The 11,401-nt window shown below is 40.0% G+C and overlaps 1 pseudogene; it reads right to left on the bottom strand.

The window, feature by feature from the left end:
* Positions 1-317: 317 nt before the first annotated feature.
* On the bottom strand, positions 318-7,909 carry LOC149152999 (CBL-interacting protein kinase 23 pseudogene; annotated as a pseudogene).
* Positions 7,910-11,401: the final 3,492 nt, after the last annotated feature.

The raw sequence follows: 11,401 nt of genomic DNA, 5'->3' as shown, positions 1-11,401 counted from the left end.
TTGCCAATCATGTGGAATGAAGCTCCACTGTCTAAGTACCATACACTTCCCATCATTTATGACACCATGAATGTAATGAGGAAAATTCCAATTCAAATTGAGAGGCCAAATCCTTACTTTCTGCTCCTCCTAAGGACTTCTTCTTGGACTTCTTGAGTGGAAAATTTGTAGCAAAATGGGTCAGCTCGTGACAATGAAAGCACTTAACTTTCGTCATGTCTTTCTTCATACCTCCATGATAAGAATATGATTTGGAATGGGAAGCTTTCCCTTTCCCCTTCTTTGCCTTAATCTCTAAGGCTTAGTTCTCTTCATCATCAGTCTTTGATCAAGATCCATCCCTGTTGTTCCTCCTGATCTTCTTCTGTATCAAATCCGACCACAGTCATTCCCAATTCGGAAACTTTTCCTGACCATTGACAGAGTCCTGATAACTATGCCAACTCTTTGGGAGTCCTAGAAGATCAAGGCTCACCATATCTTCCTCTGAGACCATGATTCAAACTCTTCCAAGTTCATCATGACACTGAGTGAACTTGGTCAAGTATTTTGGAATCATCTCGCTTTTCTCCATTTTGATTTTTCGAAGTTTTTCCTTCAGTGCCAATTTCCTTTGGTCACTACTCTTTTGATACAAGTTCGTCAATGCTTTCCACATAGCATATGGATTTTCCTTTCCATGGAGACTCAAGACAATGTGGTCTTGAACTCCCTCAAGGATTATCCGCCTCGCCTTCGCCACACATTTCTTCCATTCAGCCAAATTCTATTAATCTGATGCTGGTTTCTTAGGAATTTCTTGATCAACGAATTCCTTCAAGCCATTATCCTCTAACACAACTTCCATTATGTCCCTCTAGGCTATAAAATTTGAGCTGCCTTCCAAGGCATACTCAAGCCACAAACCATAGAACGCCATCTGTTGATCTTGAAGTATGTATTGCAAATTCGAATTTCACCTGTAACCCAAAACTCAAAACTTCGAAATCTCCTCTATAGTATATTGTTCTCATCTCTGATACCATGTAGAAAAACCTATAGATTCACAACCTCATGCAATGTACTAAAGCACAGGACAAGAATCTACTTCTACTTTCAACCAGTGGAAGCCAATAGATCGATGAAAACAATATGAACAAGAAGAAGATAAATCAATGGCACATAACACAAGATGTATATAAGGAAAGCCACTGCTCAAAACCCCACTATCTGTATTGCATATATCATAAATATGAGTGAAGTTAAAAATATTGTTCTTGATAGAACAATTATGCACAAGTATGATCAACTCACTTAGCTCACAAGCTAGATCTTTGCCAACACATATCCAATTTTGCAGCTCTCCAAGCCCTTAATCTCTTGTGTAATTCCTAGGATGAATAGCCAGTATTTAAAGGGAATTCATGCTTCCAAAACTGTGTAATCCAAACATAGGATCAATCTTTGATGCATGCATGATATTTACAGTGTAGTAAATAATATAACTGATAGTACATTGTCCCTGCACTCTAGTCTCAAATGGGCCTTTCTCTGAACTGACATGCATGAGTTTATGATGTGGGAATCTTTAGTTAACTAGAGTGACACTTGTGGATGCACTAATGCACCAACTGACAGTTAACTCTCTATTAGTTCCACAACCAATTTGAAACTAATTTAACTGAACTTAACTCAGTAAACTGAGTGATCTAATTTCCAAGTCAATTTAAACTCATACTAGACCCCTAAAACTTAGGGAGAAAATATACATAACTGCAAAAAGACTTCCAATTCGAAATTCCTAATCTAATTAAGTTAATTAAAATTAATTAACTATTTACAAGTTGTTATGCGAATAGAATTCAATTTTAATTCTCAGTTTAATTCAAGGACAATTAAACTGGAATTTCTTGTTGCCATTTCTCAACACTAAGAGAGCGTCAACTGAAGTTTCTAGTTTCATCCTAGGAATTTAAGGTGTTATTTTTTGTAGCATTGGATGTGTTCTAGCCTTGAAATTTAGTGGAGAGGATAGAATGCATGAGATCTCCAAAACCCAAAAAATGATTATGGAAATTTTGCCTAGAAATGACTTAATTAGATTATTGGTCAGTTTTTAAATATTTCCTAAGTCGAAACTTAGGGAATATGACTAATTAATTAGAATTAATTAAGTTATGGTGTGAATGTTTTAGAAACTCACATGGATCGACTTCAAGTTAATCCTAGCCATTTGTTAAGATCTAATCTTGGTCGTTGAAGTATCAACAGAGGATTATAAGAGAAAGTCAATGGGGCTTGGAGAAATCACTTGTGAAATTCGATTTCATGAGCATATTGATTTCCTGAGTAGCAACTTTCAGTTGATGGAGAGAGAGCTAGAGAAATAGAAGCAGTGAGAGAGGGGAAGGGACAGTGAAGACGAAGGAAGGATTCTGGTTTTGGTGAGTGCATTTATAAAGAGCTAGAGGAGCCATAGAGAGGCTGACATAGAGCAGCGCAGTAGCCTCTAGAGGTGGAGTTGAAATTGCTGGGGAGAAGCAGAATTTCAGTGTCAGAAGCTAGTTAGAGGTTCCAGAGATCTGTAGAGATGTTTTCCTAGACAGCAACTGATTAGTAGACTTGAGGAGAAGTTGTTCCAAGCCATGTGCAGGAGAAATTGTGCTAGGGTGACGCAGTGACTACACAGAAGCAATTTGGATGGCTCACTTGGAGTTGAGGTTAGTGCCCAGATTTGCTTGTGGAGTCAGAAAATTCCTCACTAGATTTTTCTTGCCATTATTTCTCTATAGGATTTCATTTTTGGCATCCATTTGTACTCGTATTATTTCATTGCTACATAATAATAAAGCCCTCAACTGCTACACTGGTTTTCCCAAGTTGGGTTTTTCAGGGGACATTGGTCTAAAAATAATTGTGTCATTTTATGTGTGTGTGCTAGTATTTCTTCTAGTGTTTATTTATTCCATAGTTTTATTTGTGTAGGTTGCAGTGTGATTGATTTAGTATTTGTTGTAGCACAAAGTAAATAAATTGTTAAAAATTAATTTCACAATTAGGAGAATTATTTCCAGATGTTGCAATAAGAGTCAGGTTTCCAATTTTTCACATGGTATCAGAGCACAAATGATCATCCAAAGATCTTAGTAGCAAAGGAAGAGGGAGTTTCATTGTTCATTGAGAGGTAGCACATAAAAACCCCAGAGGCAACACAGTCACCTTGGCCAAGGGGTCGAATTCGTTAGGAGAATCTATTTTTTCTGAGAGTGGGATAGAAAAATTCGATCTCTCTAGATCAAGGGATTCTAGAGGCAGAGGGAGCAAACAATAGTTTTTCGCAGAGAAGATCTCTAGTTGGACACAGTAGTTTTGCAACATTTTTCTAGAGAAGAGTTAGTGTCGGGTGGAAGAATGGAACACACTGAGGGAAATTTTTCCTCAGGGAACTTCTAGTCTCAAGAAGTTCAAATTACCTTGCAGATCAACAATCGTTGTGAGCAGATTTTATCATCCATAAGGGAGTGTGAATAGCCTAGCAACAACTGAGTAGTAGGGAAGAGGATATTTCGACATCATCTGGGATGGCCATAGTAGGACTACGAGATCAAGACAGGTTGGATGGTGCTTCCAACTATGTCCTTCCTTCTGGATGAATATGGCATGAAGCCATCATGCAAATTAGCTAAAAGAGTACAAAAAGGAGATGGTGCAGGCGAAGAGGTTAATACTTGATGATGTTCAGTATCAGATTGTTTCTCACATAGTTGGCAAAGGTATTGCCAAGGAGATGTGGATACACTTTCAATGCTTTACCGAGTCACTTCCGAGTAGTGGAAGATGTACTTATAGGAGAAGTTGAGATGTACCAAGATGCAGAAAGGGGAATGTATATACCCCTTCCACACTAGGATTCAGGAGATCCGGGATGAACTTGTAGTTGTTGGGGTCGTGCCTCAGCCCACAGAGCTAGTGTGATTGGAAATCAACAATGTCTCAGAGGAGTGGCATGTATTTGTCCAAAGTATCTTGGGCAAAGATACCTTGCCAAGGTGAGACAGGATGTGGGTTGATTTGCAGCAAGAGGAGTTGAGACGAGACCTAGTGAAGAGCTCCATCATTGGCAGTAGCAGCGAATCGAAGCGGGTGAAGGAGGACGAGATTTTGGCCCTTGCATCGGAGGGTCCCAGTCAAGGACAATGGGAGCAACGAAAGAAGAAGAAGAACCTATCAAAGTGGTGAGCTCCAGTATTGTAGCAATAATGCTACAACTCCTGGGGCTTCCTGTCTCTTAATTTTATCAACCCGGTAGTTCGTACAAACTTGGAAGCGACGGTGCTGTATGCACAAGTACTAGCCCTTGTCGCAGCTGTCACTTGGTCAGCTGGCACAAGTCCGCTAGGGCTTAAGCCAACTTCTATAGGCTCACAGAAGAAGCTTTATCAATGATGGACGAAAGCTAACTCAAAGGAAGGCTACGCTGCTTGACAAACTGAATCAAAAGCAATTTAAAGCATGTAAATCTATGAAACCCTAATTTAACTAGTCTATCTTCTATAATGCAAAGAATGTGGATGCAACTCCTATGAATGCTGTCATTACCTCTAACAAGTGTAAATGCATGGGTCTAAGCTACTTGCATCATGAGAAATGTGTTTTTGTGTTTTTCCTTTAGGTGTGTGGAATGAGTGTGAACTTGGCCTAATTAGGGTTTGATTGTGCAGGTGGGATGGAGAAGGAAGGAAAGTGTGGGACAGGTTGGGGAGGCTAGGAGAGGTTCCTAAGGATCCTTAGCACCCATCCACAGAGGTCCCTCACGTTCAGAAGCTCGGCAACGAAGTGAATGGCCTCCTACAGGAAGGCTGCAGGGGATCCTACAGGATACTCTGTTTTCTACAGGATGGTTGTGCACGTCTACAGGATGGTTGGCCGTGGAGGTTTTTAGGAGTTGATGGAGTGGTGTGGGAGGCTAAGGGAGATGGAGATGGACCTAATGATGTCTTAGGAAATGGCAAGTCAGACGAAGGAAGGGTGCATGCAATGGGTTGATGTTTTGGAAGGGTGGAATCAACGAGAGTGAAGGAGATGGAGCTGTACGTGAAATGAGAGAGTTGGAGGGCACGTGAGTGAGATAGAGGGTGAATAGAACTTGCAGGTGGATGAAGAAAACGACGAAGGAAATCGCTTGAGCAAAAGCAGTGTAAATAAAACAAATGACCTGTGCATGAAAACAAGGAATTCATTAACCTATTATGCCATGAAACCTATAAATCCAAAATGGAAACCAAGCAATAAAACTAATGCGTGAGAGTGCAGTATGGATCAATGTCGAGAATGTATGAATAAATCCTTAATGAAAAACGTTCATGTAGCAACTTGCGTGGAGATGAAACGACTGCTGTTCTTTTTGGTGGCTGATCATGGTCTACACCCCAATCCCAAATAGTGAGATGGCAGTGAGCCTTTACAACCTGTTTTTGTTGGAGCTCCAAGAGATTTATTCTACCTGTTATCACAAAACCAGTACTGAGGGCTGCAACTAAGCATGGTCTCATGTAACTATTTCAACCTATCTTTAGACCAAAGATTAGCCTCTTTGATCAGAGAGGGCTCTCTCAAAACTCTTGATAAAATCCTTCACACACTAGATGGCTAACTCTTTATTTACTTATGAAAACATAACTGGTTGGAAACACACCAAAAGATATCTCATTGGGCTATGGAGTCTATAATATCAAGTAGACAAGAAAAACACAGTGATCTCATAGAAATCAAGGCTCTTAGCATTACAAGTCAAACATATTCCACCACACATAGCTTGCTGTATACACAGGAAGTCAGAGCATATAATTATGAATTCTGAGTGATTGCATACAACAAAACCATAAAATAACATAAGGTATAACACATCATCACTTCATTTGACCATGACAATCCTTCGAGAATCTTGAGAAGAGAATAACTCTGTTTTACTATTACTGTCAAAAAAGGTCTTACAGTGGCCCAAAACAACACACTTTTTCTATTAAGTATCCAACCCTTTCTACATCTAACCTTGGCCCATATATAGGCAAGCAAAACTAAAACACCTCGAGCTTCCTCCTCCAGCATGAGGGGAGCCTCGAAGGTGGCTATTAACTATTCCTACATGCTACTAACTAATGCATTAATTACAAACATGCTGAACTATAATTACACACAATCCTAATCAAACTAAAATACTAATTTCATTCTCCTCGTATACTTGATACTTTCTTGAATGCTTTGGCAGCTGTCCTCCTTCAATTAATCTGATATGGCTGAGTTACGGATGCAATGAACGCTGACTTGGGATGCTTGAAAGCGCTGATGGCTCATTTAATGACCAGAAAGTGTGCTCCTATTATAATGGTCTATGTCTCCCAACCTTCTCCGAAAGTGTAGCAACATGTTCCCAAATCATTTAACAACCCCAGGCATGAAGTACTACCATGTTTTTGAATGTACTGTAGGTGGCATAGACAGATGTCTCTCTTTCACAAGTCCTGCTCACAGTATTACACTAGCTGCTCTGTGCTTTTTTAAAATCATCACCTACAGCAGTTTCGTAGCGCGCTACGAAACTGCTGTGTGATTTAAAAACACAGTCCCCCTCACTGGTTTTCTGCTAACACTGTGCTACATTTATTAATGATCTTCCTCATTCCAACAAATGAACAACAATTTGCAAATAATCCTGTTTAGCTGCCAGGCTTCAATGTCAATAGCTTTTCCTAAAAACAAACTCAAACAGCATGCTCGGATTCCTCTGCTTTCTGGAGATACTTTTAGGCCTGCCGAAAGGTTCTTGTAAAACTTATGAAATTCCAAGGTATCACCTCCAGCCTTGCGGACTTCAACCATAAAAAGAGAAGAAGCTACTTCAAATACCTCTGTAGCTACATTCAAATGACCCTTTCTTCCAGTCTTTGAACCTTGCATCTTCATCTTGTAATTTCTCTTTTGCACATTGAATCCAAGAGGCTTTGCAGCTTCCTCAATTTTTGATACTATCTCGTTTGCAGGGCGTTTAGATGCAAACCTCGTTTCTTGCTTAACCATACCCATGTCCATTTCAAAGAGATTGCCAAGATTGAGACCCTGGAACATGGAGATAAGTTCAAATGCATTCATCACCTCTGGTTTTGTTTCCCTTTTTTTTGTAACAAGATGTTCTTCTGAACCATTGAAAACAGCATCAACATCATCCAGATTTACATCTTCTTCTTCATTAAACTTGGGTGGCTTATAACCTTTCTTGAACCATTCATTGTCTAAAATCTCAGGTACTGTAATTCGTGTCTTAGGGTTTGGGTCCAAAATCCTTGTAATTAATTTCTTTGCACCAGAAGAAAACCATGAAGGGCATGTAAAATCTGATTTATATATCTTTTTATACAATGTCATAAGGTTTGGATCATCAAAAGGCAAGTAACCTGCTATTAAAACAAATAGGATGACACCACATGACCACAAGTCTGCAGTTGCCCCATCGTAACCTTTATCATTGATGACCTCACGAGCAACATAATTGGGTGTTCCACAAGTAGTGTGAAGCAAACCGTCATCCCTGACTTGTTGAGACAGTGCACTTAGGCCAAAATCTGATACTTTAAGATTTCCATATGTATCCAGAAGCAAATTTTCTGGCTTCAAGTCCCTATAGTAGACACCCTTACTATGGCAGTAATCAACAGCATTAATAAGCTGCTGGAAGTATCTCCTTGCTTCATCTTCCTTCAACCTTACATGGTTAACTATTTTGTCAAAGAGCTCGCCTCCAGATATAAACTCAAGTATAATGTAAATTCTTGTCTTACTGGCCATGACCTCATACAGCTGGACAACATTTGGATGCTTAATCAACTTCATGGTTGATATTTCCCGTTTTATCTGATAGTTAACCCGTTGAATAGTATTGTCTTCATCCCAATAATAAGAATTAGATTTCTGTATTCCCCATCTTTATATTGTGAGTCATCATCTGCTTGCCCATCCATCATCCTTCAGGTATAAGAAATTCAGCTTGCAGACACTCTGTTCAAACAACCACATGACAATCAACTTTCATACACAACAACACATTAATTCATCAGGCGCTCTCGACCTCCCTCATTCACCGGTACCATGATATGCTCCATTCAATGCATATAACAACCACAGGTCCACAACGATTATACCAACAACCGACAGTAAACACAGAGTAATCAAATCGACCTCAATCCATCAACAACTCTCTGGTATTCAACTGACATTTAGGGAATCGACCACCTATTATGTAGAGCGGTTTACATTACAGGCTACCCAAATTGCTATGCTTCTGACTTTTGTATTACATATTTAGCATATTGATTTAACCTTTTTGCTACAGGTGCACAAAGAAATCAATAGTCCAATCTGTAAATCCTCCATGCTATTATGTCCTCGAGCGCGGGTTCCAGCAACTGCTTCACTTGAAACAAGGTTGTCATTCCTATAAAATAGTTTCTCTGGCGTGCTTCCAATAAAAGCCGATAATTTGGGAAGCTGAAAACAGAATTGATACGCATTTTGATCATTTTCCTGAAAACATAATTGCCAGATGTCTCATTATAACAACAGTGACTATTGATCACCCCTGCCACCTGTTTGCGTAGAAAAAGAGGTCTTATGAAGCTAGGCCACGATGATAATGAGCTACGTCTCTTTCATCAAACACTTGCGCCCATACATTAAGCTATTCCATGAATTTGCCACGGGACCAAAAGACGTGTCTCTTCATAGACTCTAATAATCCCGAAGACAAATCTTCCAAAATTGATTCAACCTTCATATTGATAAGGTTCTGGCTTTTAGCTTCTTCGATCTTCGACATGAACACTTTCAGAACTGCATTCTTCATATCTGCCTTCGCCTCTTCCATATGGATATTGTCGGACAAAATGATACAAGTAATGCAGCGGCCTTAGCTCTTGGAAATCCCATTGTCCTTCTACAACTTTTCGCTCTGTTTGCCTTTGATAACGCGGGTTCAATCCTCCATAATAGTGTAAGAGGCTCGAAAACATATGACGAAGGTCCAAAGCTATCAGACATAACTCAAATATTTTTGCATGATAAGTTACAACAGATGGTCTGTCCATTTTAGAAGCGACAACTGCTAGCATTTCAAAAATGGCTAAAACAGAAACTTCTCCATTCTCTACAGCCTTTCCATAAATTCTAACAATCGGATCAAGCAAAAGCCGCACTGAGATCTTTTCAGACATGAGAATGCAGATTGAAGCAGCCTTTGTGCATACTGTTGAACCTGAGTCAGTAGTAAATTGTGAATGCAACACTAAAAGACCAACAATTTCTTCCAAGTATGGATTCGAAAACCCGCCCAGCTTCTGCACAATTGCTTCTAAAACACTAAGAACAGAGATCAAAAAGGCTCCCCCAGAAGCTGTGTTCCCTTCAAAGTCTGCCATCTTAGACACTGTTGCCTCTTTATATGAAGACAAGCAAACCCGCCATGTCTTCTTAAGGATATATTTAATAATGTGAGGAAGATGAGCCAATACTTGTGGCCCCAGTTCAGTAACAAAAGAAGCTATGCAATGCAAGCAACCTGAGGAAAGGGCTACATCATTTGCTGTGAGATTTGCAACAACAGGACTAAGACAGTCACTAAAGGTACTGGGAAAGTTCCCTACAAATTTCTTTGCCAGGACATCTAATGTGGCAACTGCTGCAATTTTCGCTCTCACAGAGGAATCTTCTGGGGATCTCACAAATACCAGTATTTAAGGTGACAAATCATTCTTCAACCATTATGTGAACATTGAAATGATAGACTAAGAGGAAACAGAATAAGCAACCGGTGTATTAGAAAAGGCAGCAAAGCCTTGAGCCACTTCTCCATTACCACCTTGATTTATATTGCTGATGTAGTTCCAGCTAATAATTCACTTTAATCATTCACTTCCATCCTTCTCATGCATTTGAATACAAGGTTTAACCCCTGAAGTCTGGTCCTTCAATAAAAACTCGAACAAATCCCCAGTTTCGTAGCACGCTACGAAACCACTCGAACAGGTAGCGCTGCGAAACTGCTGAAAAGAATTCAGGCGCTGCGAAAACACCCACTCTTTAAGCCAGGCTAAAAAAATTTTAACTACAGCATTTTCAGTGATAACACTACCAACCTATCAAACTTGAATACTGAAAGCAAAGCATCATACCAGTCCTATCTATGCTAATGAAAACAATTAAACTAACAAGCTGGAAATCCGAATTGCATAGGAAACTAAACAAACTCAAGTGCTGGACCTAATTGTAAATGCATTACAACACTGAGGAGGTCTATGGCTCTCAGGTTGGGCCCTAACCTGAGAGCTATAGCTCCTTGAGAAAACTCAGAACTAACTCAAAAGTGACCTTCTTTATTCATAATCTGATAACATGCCAAATTGGCTTACAAAAGAGAACGAAACTTGAGCTGTGCTCCAAAATTACAATAGTAATACGAGAGTTTCAACAACCTAACCAAGGCTAAGGCCTCTATACTTATACAAAACGATGATCCAACAAGTATCCATGATTCTAGGAGCTCGGCTGCTTAATCTAGAGTTTAACTGCTGATCCTGTAGGATGGTCATAAATGTTGTTTCCTGTAGAGCAGTTTTGAACTGCTGTTCCTGTAGAACAGCTGGCCGTGTATTAAGCTCGGAGGGAGGATGGAGTGGGGCTCGGAGTTCTTGGTGAGGATCACGAGGAATGTCCCCCAAGACCGTGGACAACCTCTCCTTACGTCAGCAATGCCAACTCGTTGTCTCCTTGCCACCTTTTCGTTGTCTTTTGCTCCCTTTTAATGCCAAAACCTGGAATCACAATGCATTAGCTACGTAGATAAAGTGCCTATCCTTTCTCCTACAAACAACATGAATAAACTAAGAAGTGTATGCATAAACAATAAAAATGAATGGTTTGAGCAAGCAAAATAGGCCAAAAATGAGCCCAAATTGTACCAAAATTGGGGCTCATCACAAAGATCAAGTGCTTTAGATGTGATGAGCTTGGTCACTACAACACCCAGTGTCCTCTCAGAAAGAAGGACAAGGAGGAGAAGTAGGACCAGCAGGCATCATCAGTAGAGATCGATAGGATTTCCTCCAGGCTGGAGGAATACTTCACCATGTTTTATGACATACCCCCAGGAGTGAAATGGGGAGATTTGGTGTTGTAGCCCCAAAGTGCTACAGATGGGCAGGATTCTTGAGGAGGTCCAAATCTTGAATCAATACCCTACTACGAGGGCCCACAATATTTCAGTACCAAGATGGATCAATGGCAGCAGATGCAGTCAAATGCCAGAGTGACAGATGCAAAGTCTAGTTGCAGGTAGATGCTGGGGAGCACAGATGCAGAATTGGAAATCATGCAG

The sequence above is a fragment of the Pinus tabuliformis genome, chromosome 9, assembly GCF_031772625.1.
Source record: "Pinus tabuliformis cultivar Carrire ecotype Pingquan chromosome 9, CPIR1, whole genome shotgun sequence".
Taxonomy (NCBI): domain Eukaryota; kingdom Viridiplantae; phylum Streptophyta; class Pinopsida; order Pinales; family Pinaceae; genus Pinus; species Pinus tabuliformis.
Note: the sequence above shows the minus strand (reverse complement) of the source record. Positions and strands in the feature narration are given on the sequence as shown.